This window comes from Nyctereutes procyonoides, unplaced genomic scaffold (assembly GCF_905146905.1).
Source record: "Nyctereutes procyonoides isolate TBG_1078 unplaced genomic scaffold, NYPRO_anot_genome, whole genome shotgun sequence".
Taxonomy (NCBI): Eukaryota; Metazoa; Chordata; class Mammalia; order Carnivora; family Canidae; genus Nyctereutes; species Nyctereutes procyonoides.
In genome coordinates, this window is record NW_026575044.1 from 11496238 (window position 1) to 11509470 (window position 13233).

A 13233-nucleotide genomic window follows, 5' to 3' on the forward strand; every position below is an offset into this window, starting at 1 on the left:
GCATGAGAAACTCTAACCTCTGGGAAATAGAACTGGGGCTTTGGGGGTGGGGGGAGGGGAATTTTACTTTTCACCTTATATCCTTCAGTGCTGTGTGAGTATATTTTTACCATAAATACACACCCTTTTGTGGTTAATTAAAAAATAAATATATTAGAGAAAAGTTAATAAGGAATAAAGGTTTTTCCTTTACTAAGGATTCATATTAATTATGATTGATATTTGTATAATTATATTAATGATTATCTCATTAATGGGTTATATATTGGTTTGAGTTATATATTTATATGTTGTACTTGTTAAAATACAGCATATATTGAGATGTATGAATTATAATGAAGATTAGGAAAGATTAACAAATAAAATTTGTAAGGAATAAAAATAATAAGAAAATATTGCCTGCTCTCACCGCCTGGGTTTGACTGGTTATGTTCCCTGGTGCTCTTGCCCTGATCTACACCCTGATACAAGAGCTGCCATAGCTTCACTTCCCAGGCAGCTTAAAATATGTATATTTTAAAAAATAAATATATATAGTCTGGCACACAGCCCTGTGCCAGGGGGGAGGCCAGAGCAGGCACACTCTTGGTATTTTTATAGGTTTTAAGGTCCTTTATAACAGAGATTTTATTTGATTATCACCTTTATGTCTGCTTCAGCTGGAATCCTGCTGTCTGGCACCTGGAAAGCCAACCCCCCAGTCCCCAGACCCCCACCACATTTTGTCCTGGGTGTCAGGACTTCCTGCTGTTTGAAGATATGCAGTGTGACCGGGCTGTTCTGACTCTTCAGAGGTCCTGCCCCTGAAGCCTCCCACGGCCACCAGCCACCCTGGACCTAGAGTTCTTGCCAGGCAATGCCTTCCTTTCAAGCAGTTCTGTTTTTCTCAGCCTTGGGGACAAGGAGCTGGAGCACGTGGTTAATCTGTGGGTGGGCCAGGGGACACTAGATGGCTAATCCTGCTAGGCTCCTATCATCCACCCAACCTCCCACTTTCTGCTGGACAGTCATGGAGACAAAGAGCCAGTCTGTCATGATGTGAGCAAAGAACGTGAGTTTTACAAAGAAACACGGTGAATGTTTGCACAGTGTTAACACGCACCAAAATTTCCAGCGAAGTGTCTATGCATAAAGTAATTTTTTGGAGTTGGTCACAATTTCAAAAGTGATATCACCCACAGCAACCCCATTATCCATCTGCATTTGTAGCAGATTTCAAGGTGGCCCCAGGTACAGGTGAAGCATCAGAGCACTTCACTATTATCCTGGAAGTCACGCTCAAGCATATACACTTTTGTTATCACTGACCTCACCTGCATTTTTGCTTTATATTGCATTTAAAACATTACAAAAAATGATTGTGTAGATATGCTCTTTTATCTGTGGATTTCTTTCAGATGGCAAAAGAGATACTAAACATGATCTGATTTATGAAGAGGCTTTGGGTCTGATGGGGTTGAGAGTGATGGCACTAGGACTTCCATGCCCGTAGAGCAGGACCACATCTGTTTTGCACACTCCATCAGCTTCCACATCGGGAATATATGGTAGGTGCTCAATAAATATTTGCTGAATGAATAACTATAAAAGTAATCCAGGGAAGCTGACACCAGCTCCTTGTTCTGTCCTGGACATGTAGTCAGTGACCAATAAACGTTTCTCAAATGAACGTGTGAAAATTGTTGAGTTTTGGGGAGAAGTGGATGGCTGTACAAGTTACAAGCCTTGTCAGGGGGCCTGGGTGGCGCAGGTGGTTAAGTGTCTGCCTTCGACTCAGGTCATGATCTAGGGGTCCTAGGACTGAGCCCCATGTCTAATTCCCTGCTCTGCGGGGAGCCTGCTTCTCCCTACCCACCCCCATTCATGCTTCCTCTGTTTTCCTTTCTCTCAAATAAATAAACAAAATCTTAAAAAAAAAAAAAAGATAATCTTGTCACTTCACCTGCTCTTCAGAGATTGTGGGAGGGTTTTAGAGGCTGAGACCTATTGCTACAATGAATTTAATTCAGGAAATGTCCACTGAAGGGAAATAGAGATCAGAAAGAAATGTTTCCAACATGTTCATTCACGGCATAAATGTTTACTCAGTATCTATTATGTACTGGGCACTAGCAGGGGTGCTAGTCACAGTACCAATAGCAGTTGGCACCTCAAAAACTCCTACAACAGGCTGTGAAAACAAGATCATTATTTTTTTAAAATATAAGAGAAGGTTATTTTAGAATACAACAATAAAGGATTATTTTCTTGATTTTATTTTTAAGGGCATTCTGGGTGGCTCAGTGGTTTAGCGCCACCTTCAGCCCAGGGTGTGATCCTGGAGTCCCAGGATGGAGTCCCACATCGGGCTCCCTGCATGGGGCCTGCTTCTCCCTCTGCCTGTGTCTCTGCCTCTCTCTGTGTATCTCTGCCATCATCTTCCTTCCCAGATAATCCTCAGTGACATTTTTTAAAAAGATTTTATTTATTCATTAGAGACACAGAGTGAGAGGCAGAGACATTGGCAGAGGAAGAAGCAGCTCCCTGCAAGGAGCCCAATGTGGGATTCAATCTCAGGACCCTGAGATCTGGACCTGAGCCGAAGACAGATGCTCAACCGCTGAGCCACCCAGGTGCCCTAGTCCTCACTGACATTTAAAAAAAATAGTGCCCTGGGGACCCCCCAGCTGGCTCAGTTGGTGGAGCACTTGACTCTTGATCTCGGGGTCCTGAGTTTGGGCCCTATGCTCTGTGTAGAGATGACTTAAAATTAAAAATAATAATAATAATTAATAATAATGCCCTGGGCAGCCCGAGTAGCTCAGTAGTTTAGTGCCACCTTCAGCCCAGGGCGTGGTCCTGGAGACCCAGGATGGAGTCCTAGGTCGGGCTCCCTGCATGGAACCTGCTTCTCCCTCTGCCTGTGTCTCTGCCTCTCTCTCTCTCTATCTCTCATGAATAAATAATAAAAATTTAAAAAAAAGAAAAAAGAAAATGAAGGGTTAAATCCTCCTTCCTATATCCCATATATATCGATTTCTGTAGCTATGTAGATATGCTAACCCAGAAGAACCATATTATGGACAGGGCTCTGCACCTTGCCTTTGAAACAGTCACATTTTTTAGCTTTTTCCATATTGGGGCTTTTTTTTTTAAGATTTTATTTATTTATTTATTCATGAGAGACACAGAGAAAGAGAGGCAGGCAGAGACAGGCAGAGGGAGAAGCAGGCTCCATGCAAGGAGCCCGACACGGTACTTGATCCCAGGACCCTGGGATCACTCCCTGGGCTGAAGGCAGATGCTCAACCACTGAGCCACCCAGGTGTCCCAAGAGCTTTTTTTTTTTTAAAAAAAAGACACTTATTTTTAAGTGATCTCTACACCGAACATGGGGCTTGAACTCATCACCCCAAGATCAAAAGTTGCATGCTCTACCGAATGAGCTAGCCATGTGCCCCCATACTGGGGCATCTTTTTTAGCAGCTACTAGAACTCCACTGAGTGGACGTACCATTATGTATGCTGCTTGTGCCTTATTGCCAGGCACTTTGGTTGCTTGGTTGCTACTAATTTCTTTTTTCTATTAAACCACTGTTGTAATAAATATTCCTGTGCTTATATCTTAGCACCCTCTTGAGGGACTGTCTGCACCCTGCGCCAAGAGACAGGAATCAATGTCCTCGCCTGGCCAGTCCCAGGCAAAGCTAGGGGAATGGGAGGGAGACTTTGTCTCTCCAACAGCAGCCTCTGCTGGGCTTGGCCAGGAACGCGCACGGTTAGAAAACAATGTGGATGCTACTAATAGGCCCTGTGTCAGTATGGGTCCCTGGGAAGCAGAATTCTGTGTAATTGTTCGTCTTTACATTATTCTGTACTGACAAACTTTTCTACAACAAACATATACTTTTACAGTCAGGAAAAAAATCAATCTAGACTTTATTTATTTATTTATTTATTTTTATCTTTATTTATTTATTTATTTTTTTTACCTAGACTTTTTTTAAATAATTTTATGGCACATCCTAGAGGGAGGTTGGGTGCCTTTCCTTCTTGTGAAGGGTTCCTTGAAACGGTTTTGCCTGCAGCAGCCCAGATGTGGGGTGGGAGCTGGAGCTTCTCACTATGTTTTGGAAGGTGTGGTGACAGGATCTTTCTTACCCTTCTTGACTCAGGATTCTGGGAGGCGTCTTTAAAAACAGTGATAATAGGGATGCCTGGGTGGTTCAGCTATTGAGCTTCTGCATTTGGCTCCAGGGAGTGATCCCAGGGGCCGGGATCGAGACCCACGTCAGGCTTCCTGCATGGAGCCTGCTTCTCCCTCTGCCTGTGTCTCTGCCTCTCTCTCTGTGTGTGTCTCTCATGAATAAATAAATAAAATCTTTAAAATATATATAAAAATAAAGTCATTATTTATTAAAAAACAGTGATAATTAAAAGAGCTGATATTTATGGAGGATGTATTGTGCTAGTTACTATTCTAAGTGCGATTATGGGTGGTCACATATGTTGGTAAGATACTATTATCTTTTTGCAGCTGTAGAAACTGAGGCATGGAATGGTTGTGTAACATGCTCAAGATCACACAGCTAGGATGGTGGGAGGACAGGCTCCAAATTGTGCAGACTGGCTCTAGAGTTTTGTGTGCTTAGTACTATATTCCCTTCCCTTTCTGTTAAATAATGTTCTATTATTACAGATCTCCCTGACCCTGTTTGCTCTTCTGTAAAATGGGTTCATGATATCTATTTTATGAGATTTTGAGAAATGAATGATATAAAGCATGGGAAGTGTTTAGGGCATGATATGTGTGAAATAAATTAATGGACAATCATTAATATCGTGAGGGGGGCTGTTTACCAGGATGGGGATCCAGAGGTGAATTGTCTGTGGACCTGTTCTTACAAGAACACTCTTGATCTGCTCAGTGGAGGGGAGTGATGGCTCACAGTGGCTTTGGCTCTGGAGCAGACATATCCAGAGCACAGAGAAGCTGTGTTTGTCGTCTCCAAACTGCGCATCGGCAACGCAGGCTGGCCTTATCTGGCAGCATGACCTCGAAATGCTGTGCATATTCTGTGTCTGAAGCTCCAGGGCCTCAGAGAGTTAGCAAGATTTGGAGGTACAGACAGACCAGGCAATGCCAAACCTGTGGGGTGAGGAGTCAGATGGTCCTGGCTGCACTGGAGGCTTCTCCACCGGCTCTGGGCAAGAGTGTGCCAGGTGCCTCAGCTCTGTGATTTGGTTTCCTCATTTTTATTTTTTTTAATTTTATTTATTTATTTATGATAGTCACACACACACACAGAGAGAGAGAGAGGGGCAGAGACACAGGCAGAGGGAGAAGCAGGCTCCATGCACCGGGAGCCCGACGTGGGATTCGATCCCGGGTCTCCAGGATCGTGCCCCGGGCCAAAGGCAGGCGCCAAACCGCTGTGCCACCCAGGGATCCCTGTTTCCTCATTTTTAAATAGGGACAATGACACTTACCTCAAACAGCTATTCTGAGGCTTAAGTAAGACAATGTACATAAAGGGGTTGGGCAAATTCTTTGCTCAGTAGCTACTATTGGCTGTCTTCAATGATCGATTCCATTTTAGAAAGCTTTTCCTCTTAGTGAATTAAAGTTGGTCTCCACAAATTTCCTTGCATTCCTATGAAACATGCGTGCTCTTTCCGTCATTCAGCAAACATATATTGGGCACCTTCTGTGTGCCAGGATCAGGCCAGGTCTGTGAACACACCCAGAATTCATAGGGCTTGAAGCTTATTCAGTTATGGGAGGAAGGGGAGTTCTTTAAGAGAAAGAATAGAAAATTAGGTACAGAAATGGATGCTTATTCAGAATAAGAAATGAAACCCAAATGAATCATAAATGTTATGAAAGCTGATGAGTATGACAAAATTCAAATAACATAATAATAGGGACCCTTGGGTGGTTTAGTCAGTTGAGCACCCAACTCTTGGATTCAGCTCAGGTCATGATCTCAGTGTCCTGAGACAGCTCCACTTGGGGCTCTGTGCTCAGCAGGAAGTCTGCTGGAGATCCTCTCTTTTTGCTCCTCCCTCTGCTCCTACTCTCTCCCTCTCTCTAAAAAAATCATAAACTCTTTTTAAAAAATAACACAGCAATAATAACCACTATTATTCATATTACTTGACTTCCTGATACATCTCTATGCTTATTTTTCTTCCTACATTTTTTTCGGCTGCATATCCCTTGTTCTCCACACGATAACAACTTCAAAATTTAATTTTCTATTGAAGGGGTGGGAAGATAATTGTTTTTCCTCTAGCATGGCTGATTGAATTTGGGTTTTTGTATCCATCATTTAGAGAAGTGTCATGATGCTCACTGTCTTGCCTGGGGCAGACTCGCCCAGAGCCCCATACTTTGGCTCTTCAGGTCTCAGGCGAGGCCACAGCGGCGGTTCTCCCCATCGATGGCCCCAACTCCCTGCCCCATCTAGGAGGTGGCCACAGGGCAGCCCCGGTAGCCGGCCTCGAGAGTCCATCTGCAGGTGCGTTACCACCTCTGGCCAGAAGGTGGGGCCAAGGGGCCCTGAAGCTTAAGCATTGGTGTCCGCATCTTCTGAACAGATCCTTGGAGTCAGGGGCTTGACCGTTCATTCATTCATCCATTCGAAACACAGAGAGAGGCAGAGACACAGGCAAGAGGGAGAAGCAGGCTGCCTGTGGGGAGTCTGATGCAGGACTTGATCCAAGACCCCAGGATCATGCCCTGAGCCAAAGACAGACGCTCAACCACTGAGCCACCCAGGTGCCCCAAGGGCCTATTCTTTCTAAGCAGTTCACCTCTTGCTACCGTCAGTGGAGGATACTACTTAATCATAATTATCGGTATTGCCATATTAGCATTGGCAAATAGGAGAATGGAAGACCGTACCTGCTGTTGCTAATGTTGGTTACATCTCAGTAATGGGATTATGGGAGGTTATTTTTACAAGTCTTTGATTAGACTCATTTTTACTTTTGCTCCTAAACAAATGTATATAATTAATTTTATAATGGACAATGGCTCTTAAGAGTGTTTTGGATGTGGGGGCACCTAGGTGGCTCAGTCGGTTGAGCCTCTGACTCTTGATTTCCATGGAGTCATAGTCTCAGGGTTGTGAGGTTGAGCCCGGGGTTGGGCTCCACACTCAGTGAGGAGTCTGCTCGAGGTTCTCTGTCTCCTCTCCTCCCTTTTCTCAAAACCCCCCCACAAAACTCCCCACACCTTTAAGAGTGTTTGGAATGTCAAGGTCAGAAAGGAGTGGTTTCATGGCAGTTACATGAATCATATCTTATCTGTCCAGGTATTTAAAGCACTTTCACGGATATAATTAATCTAGTCCTGTTCATATATCAACATGTTGTGATGAAACCAAGGCAGAAAAAATGTCTGCTTTTTACAGATAGCAAGACAGAGGTCTAGAAAGTGGGCCTAAGGTCACAAGGTGACTGATTCAGCCCCCCTCCCTTCCCTGACCCTGGCTGGCTCTGCTGGGTCTGGGGCACATCTTTTTGGAATCCATTTCTTCCTTTTCATGACCCTACACTGCCCCTTCTCAGGGTCTCATCCTCTGGACCTGGGCTGACAGCAGCTGCCATCCTGAGCTCCCTGTTGCCATCTCCCATCTGGATCATCCCTCTACCACAGCCCGTATGTAGCCCGAGTAAATCATGAGACTCCTGTACATGCAATCCTTCAATGGCTTCCCATCGCCTCTAGGACAATCTACTGCCTGTCCTTTTAGGCCTGCCTTGCACATTGGTCCACTGCCTTCATTTTCGGGCTCACCCCCAGCCACTCCTTCCTTTGCAGTTTCTGCTCAGGCCAAGGCTAAGCAAGAGTGCCAGGTTATCGTGCCCCACAGGGTGTTAGCAAACAGTACTCCCTCTCCCTAGAATGTAATTTCTATGTTCTTCAAATATAAACATGCACAGTGGGGTCACCTGGGTGACTCAGTGGGTGAAGTGTCTGCCTTTGGCTCAGGTCATGATCCTGGGATCCTGGGATGAGCCCTGAGTTGGGTTTCCTGCTCAGCAGGAAGTCAGCTTCTTCCTCTTCCTCTGCTTGTGCTCTCTTTCTCGCTCACTCTCTCATTCAAATAAATAAAATCTTTAAAAATATTTTATTTTTTTTTAATTTTTTTTTAAATTTTTATTTATTTATGATAGTCACAGAGAGAGAGAGAGAGAGAGAGAGAGAGGCAGAGACATAGGCAGAGGGAGAAGCAGGCTCCATGCACCGGGAGCCCGACGCGGGACTCGATCCCAGGTCTCCAGGATCGCGCCCTGTGCCAAAGGCAGGCGCCAAACCACTGCGCCACCCAGGGTTCCCCTAAAAATATTTTAAAGGGAAGCCCCAGTGGCTTAGTGGTTTGGTGCCGCCTTTGGCCCAGGGCGTGATCCTGGAGACCGCAGATCGAGTACCATGTCGGGTTCCCTGCATGGAGCCTGCTTCTCCCTGTGCCTGTGTCTCTGCCTCTGTGTGTGTCTCATGAATAAATAAATAAGATCTTTAAAAAAAATAAATTAAAAAAAAAAAACATGCATGGTGATCAGTAGAATGATCTCCAGCCCTCCGGCAGGATACTGTTTTCTCCTATATTAGGGAGTTACAAACACAAATGCCTACAGTGGAAAAAAAAAAATGCCTACAGTGGCCAGGCAGGTATCACTATAAACAGATGGAGTTAGTGTAAAATGATCCTTAGCACCATGTGCCGGCTCACAATAAATAGCAAGGACAGTGTCCAGCACAATGGGCTGGGAGCATTGTTGCAAACTTGAGACCACACCTCCCTCCTCAAGGATGAAGCCTCTAGTTCATCGTCTGGCACCAATGCCAGGCCCAGATCTTGAAATGCTAACAACCAATTCAAATGTAAAGTACTGTAGGTGCCCACACTTTTTCTTTTTCTTTTTTTTAAGATTTTTAAAATTAATTAATTTTTAAAGATTTTATTTATCTATTCATGAGAAACACACAGAGAGAGGTAGAGACACAGGCAGAGGAAGGAGTAGGCTCCTTGAGGGGAGCCCAATGTGGGACTTGATCTCAGGACCCAGGATCACGACCTGAGCCAAAAGACGCTCAACCACTGAGCCACCCAGGTGCCCCAAGGGTTTATTTATTTATTAGAGAGAGAGAGAGACCACGTGCACTCACAAGTAGGGGGAGCAGCAGAGGGAGAGGGAGAAGCAGACTCCCTGTTGAGCCACCCAGGCACCCCTGTAGCTGCCCCCTCTTGCAAGCCAAGGAAAAGACATTAAGTTGACAGGTTTTCTCCTGCAAGCCTCCCGCATGCCACTGTCCTCTACGTTTTAATGGAATACTGTAGACAGCAGCGGCCCACATTTATTAAAAAGCTTACTGCAGGGATCCCTGGGTGGTGCAGCCGTTTGGCGCCTGCCTCTGGCCCAGGGCGCGATCCTGGAGACCCTGGATCGAATCCCACGTCGGGCTCCCGGTGCATGGAGCCTGCTTCTCCCTCTGCCTGTGTCTCTGCCTCTCTCTCTCTGTGTGTGACTATCATAAATAAATAAATAAATAAATAAATAAATAAATAAATAAATAAATAAATAAATAAAAAAAGCTTACTGCATGCCAGACGGGTCCTTCTCTTAGTGCTTTACATATATTCCTACATCCAGTCTTCTCAGCAGCCTAGGAGGTGGGTGCCATGATTATCCCCAATTTACAGGGGAGGCAACAGAAGTGAAGTCACGTGCCCGAGGTCACCAATTTGGATTCCATGCCCGGCAGCCCAGCAGCCCGGCCCTAACAGAGTGCTCCTCCTTGATCCTGCCAATTGGACCACAACTCCTTGGGTTTACACACCACAGCCCCTCACCCTTTACTTTTCTCCCAGCTTGTGGTGTAGGAGTCACTCCCTAAAGGTACATTGAGCTGAATTGGTATTGTATGTAACAGATGTAATTAGACCTTAATTCATTCACTCAGTAAAACATTCTAAGTGCCTACCCCTCTTCCCATCCTGTTTTAGGGGCTGAGGGAGTTAAGAGGCGTAGCCTTGACTTCCAGATGCTTGGAGTCAAGGAGCACAAAATAATCATCACCACTCTAAAGCGTTCTGCATTACTAAGGCTAACACAACATTTCTTGAGTGCTGTTTATCACCAGAGAAAGCAGGAAATTGAACTCAGTCTTTGTCTGGAGATCTAACAATATTTTACAGAGTCTATGAACACAATGTGGAGGGAACAGAGGGAAGTAGTCATCTTAGGGAAGAAATCAGAAATTCCATTTCAGAAATGGTAATACTTACCTGGCAAGTGTTTGAATGAATGGAGCTGAAGTGAAATTCACACAGCAAAGTTGTTTGGTTTGAAAGGTGCCCTCAGGATACTGGACTGGCTCAGTGGGCAGAGCTTGTGGCTCTGGATCTCGGGGTTGGGGGTTCAAGCCCCACGATGGGTGTAGAGATTTCATAAAAATAAAATCTTTTGGGCAGCCCGGGTGGCTCAGTGGTTTAGCGTCGCCTTCAGCCCAGGGCCTGATCCTGGAGACCCTGGATCGAGTCCCACGTCAGGCTCCCTGCATGGAGCCTACTTCTCCCTCTGCCTGTGTCTCTGTCTCTCATGAATAAATAAAATCTTTAAAAAAATAAAATCTTTTTTTTAATCATTTAAAAAAGGAGAAAAGTACCCTCGTTTGTATAGGAACAGACATGGGGAAGATATTTCAAAGGTTTTGGAAGATATAAACTTTGCTAACTCTGTGTGCCTCCACATATAAAAGAAATATGGAAGTACAGGTGGTTTCTCTGAACTGTTTTATGGAAGTCAGATTCTATTGTGACAAGGATATTAGAACAAATGTCTATTGAAAAGTCTAGAAAGAGTAACAGATATGCTATCTTGATCGTGATTAATGGTTTTACAGGTAGATGTGTATGTTGAAACTCATCACACTGTAAGCTTTGAGTATTTGCAGTTTATCACACATCAATTATATCGTAATAAGACTGTGCAGGGCAGCCTGGGTGGCTCAACGGTTTAGCGCTGCCTTCAGCCCAGGGCCTGATCCTGGACACCTGGGATCGAGTCACACGTCGGGTTCCCTGTATGGAGCCTGCTTCTCCCTCTGCCTGTGTCTCTGCCTCTCTCTCTCTGTGTCTCTCATGAATAAATAAAAAAATCTTAAAAAAAAAAAAAAAGACTGTGCGAAAAATGTCCTAGACTCTGGCTATGCCAAAATGTCAACAGATAGCAGCAGCCCAGGAGGCTTATTAAAAATACCTCCCTTCTGACTCCTTTCTGAGTCCGAATCTGAAGTTTATTTTTTTTTTCAAAGATTTTATTTACTTGGGAGGGAGAGCACACAAGTGGGGGGAGCAGCAGACAGAGGCAGAGGGAGAAGCAGGCTCCCTGCTGACCAGACAGCCTGATGTGGGGCTTAATCCCAGGACCTCGGGATCATGACCCAAACCAAAGGCAGATGCTCAACCAACTGAACAACCAGGCACCCCCCGAATCTTCAGTTTAATAAGCCACTTGGGTGATTTGCATGCAGAGTAAAGTTTGACCTTTTGTCATAATGAGTATCTGGAATTCACTTCCCATACTGAGTAGTTAAAGGGAAGTTATATTTTCTAATCTTTTTTAGCCCACTAAAAGCAACTACCCCCAAGAAATTCTTGATAGCTCTCATAGAAAGAGGTTTAAATGTTTGATCTAAAGGATGTGCCTATTTTCCAAGAATACCCAATATGTTAAATACCAAATCAGTGAAAAAAGTCAATGACTAATTTATTAGATTTTACCTGCCCATCTTCCTAGGTATATTAAATTAAATATTATACAGGTAAAATATTTATACTGTTTTTCAAAAATATATGTTTTCAGATTACAAAAGAAATGCTTATTGTAGAAAACTTAGAATCTATAATTCCATGAAGGAGAGTTATATTTACTGATCACATTATTGCCCTCAAAAGTTATCAAATTCTAAGGTGGAATGCGGGGGTAAACATATCAAGGAAATAAAGTTATAACTTCTTGGAGGTTAAGCCATGTAATATGCATATTTTTATTTATTTTTTAAAGATTTATTTATTCTTTATTCATGAGAGAGAGAGAGGCAGAGACACAGGCAGAGGGAGAAGCAGGCTCCATGCAGGGAGCCAGATGTGGGACTCGATGCTGCCTCTCCAGGATCACGCCCCCCCCCTGAAGGCAGCGCTAAACCGCTGCCCCCCCCAGCTGCCCAATATGCATATTTTTAAAGCAATTAAAACTAAGTCTAAAGACCCAGGCTAAGCGGAAACAAATCAGTAGGCATAGCATAGCAGAATTACAGTCTCCTATAACTAATAGTGGGCTTAAGAAAGTTTGTGGGTTTTTTTTAAGATTTTATTTTTTATTCACGAGAGACACAGAGACACAGGCTGAGGGAGAAGCAGGGGAGCCCGATGTGGGACTTGATCCAGGATCCTGGGATCACACCCTGGGCCAAAGGCAGACACTCAACTGCTGAGCCACCCAGGCGTCCCTGTTTTAGAGCTCTTACATACACGCCCTTCTAAGGCCTTTGGAGGATCTCCAACAGTATATTCACTTGGTCCAAAGTTTCTGTAGAAGTTTCTAAACTAAGGTATTCAAGACCACTGTCTCTCTGCTTTCTGACTTCCTTCTGTCACTCCTTTGTGTTTGATGCTTCGGGAATGGCCAGGGGCTTTACTTTTTTTTTTTTAGGGTTTCTTTTTTTTAAAATTTTTAAAAATAATTTATTTATTTATTCATAGAGACACAGGCAGAGGGAGAAGCGGGCTCCATGCAGGGAGCCCGATATGGGACTCAATTGGTCTACAGGATCACAACCCGGGCTGCAGGCGGCGCTAAACTGCTGTGCCACTGGGGCTGCCCATGGCCAGGGGCTTTTTTGGGATCCGGGACAAGGATGGAGTAAGAGATACTTTTTTTTTTTTTTTTTTAAGATTTCTTTATTTATTCTGGAGAGAAAGGAAAAGAGCACAGAGTGCGGGAGGAGCAGAGGGAGAGAGAGAGAGAGAGAAAAAGAGAGTCTTAAGCAGACTTTTTATTGAGTGCAGAGCCTGACACAGGCATCCCACAACTCTGAGATGATGATCTAAGCCCAAACCAAGAATAGGATGCTTAACCAACTATGATACCCAGGTACCCCGAGTAAGGGATACATTTAATGGGGGTTTAGTGGTGTGTATTTATGTGATTTGCGGTCATTTCCAAGTATTGTTAAATCAT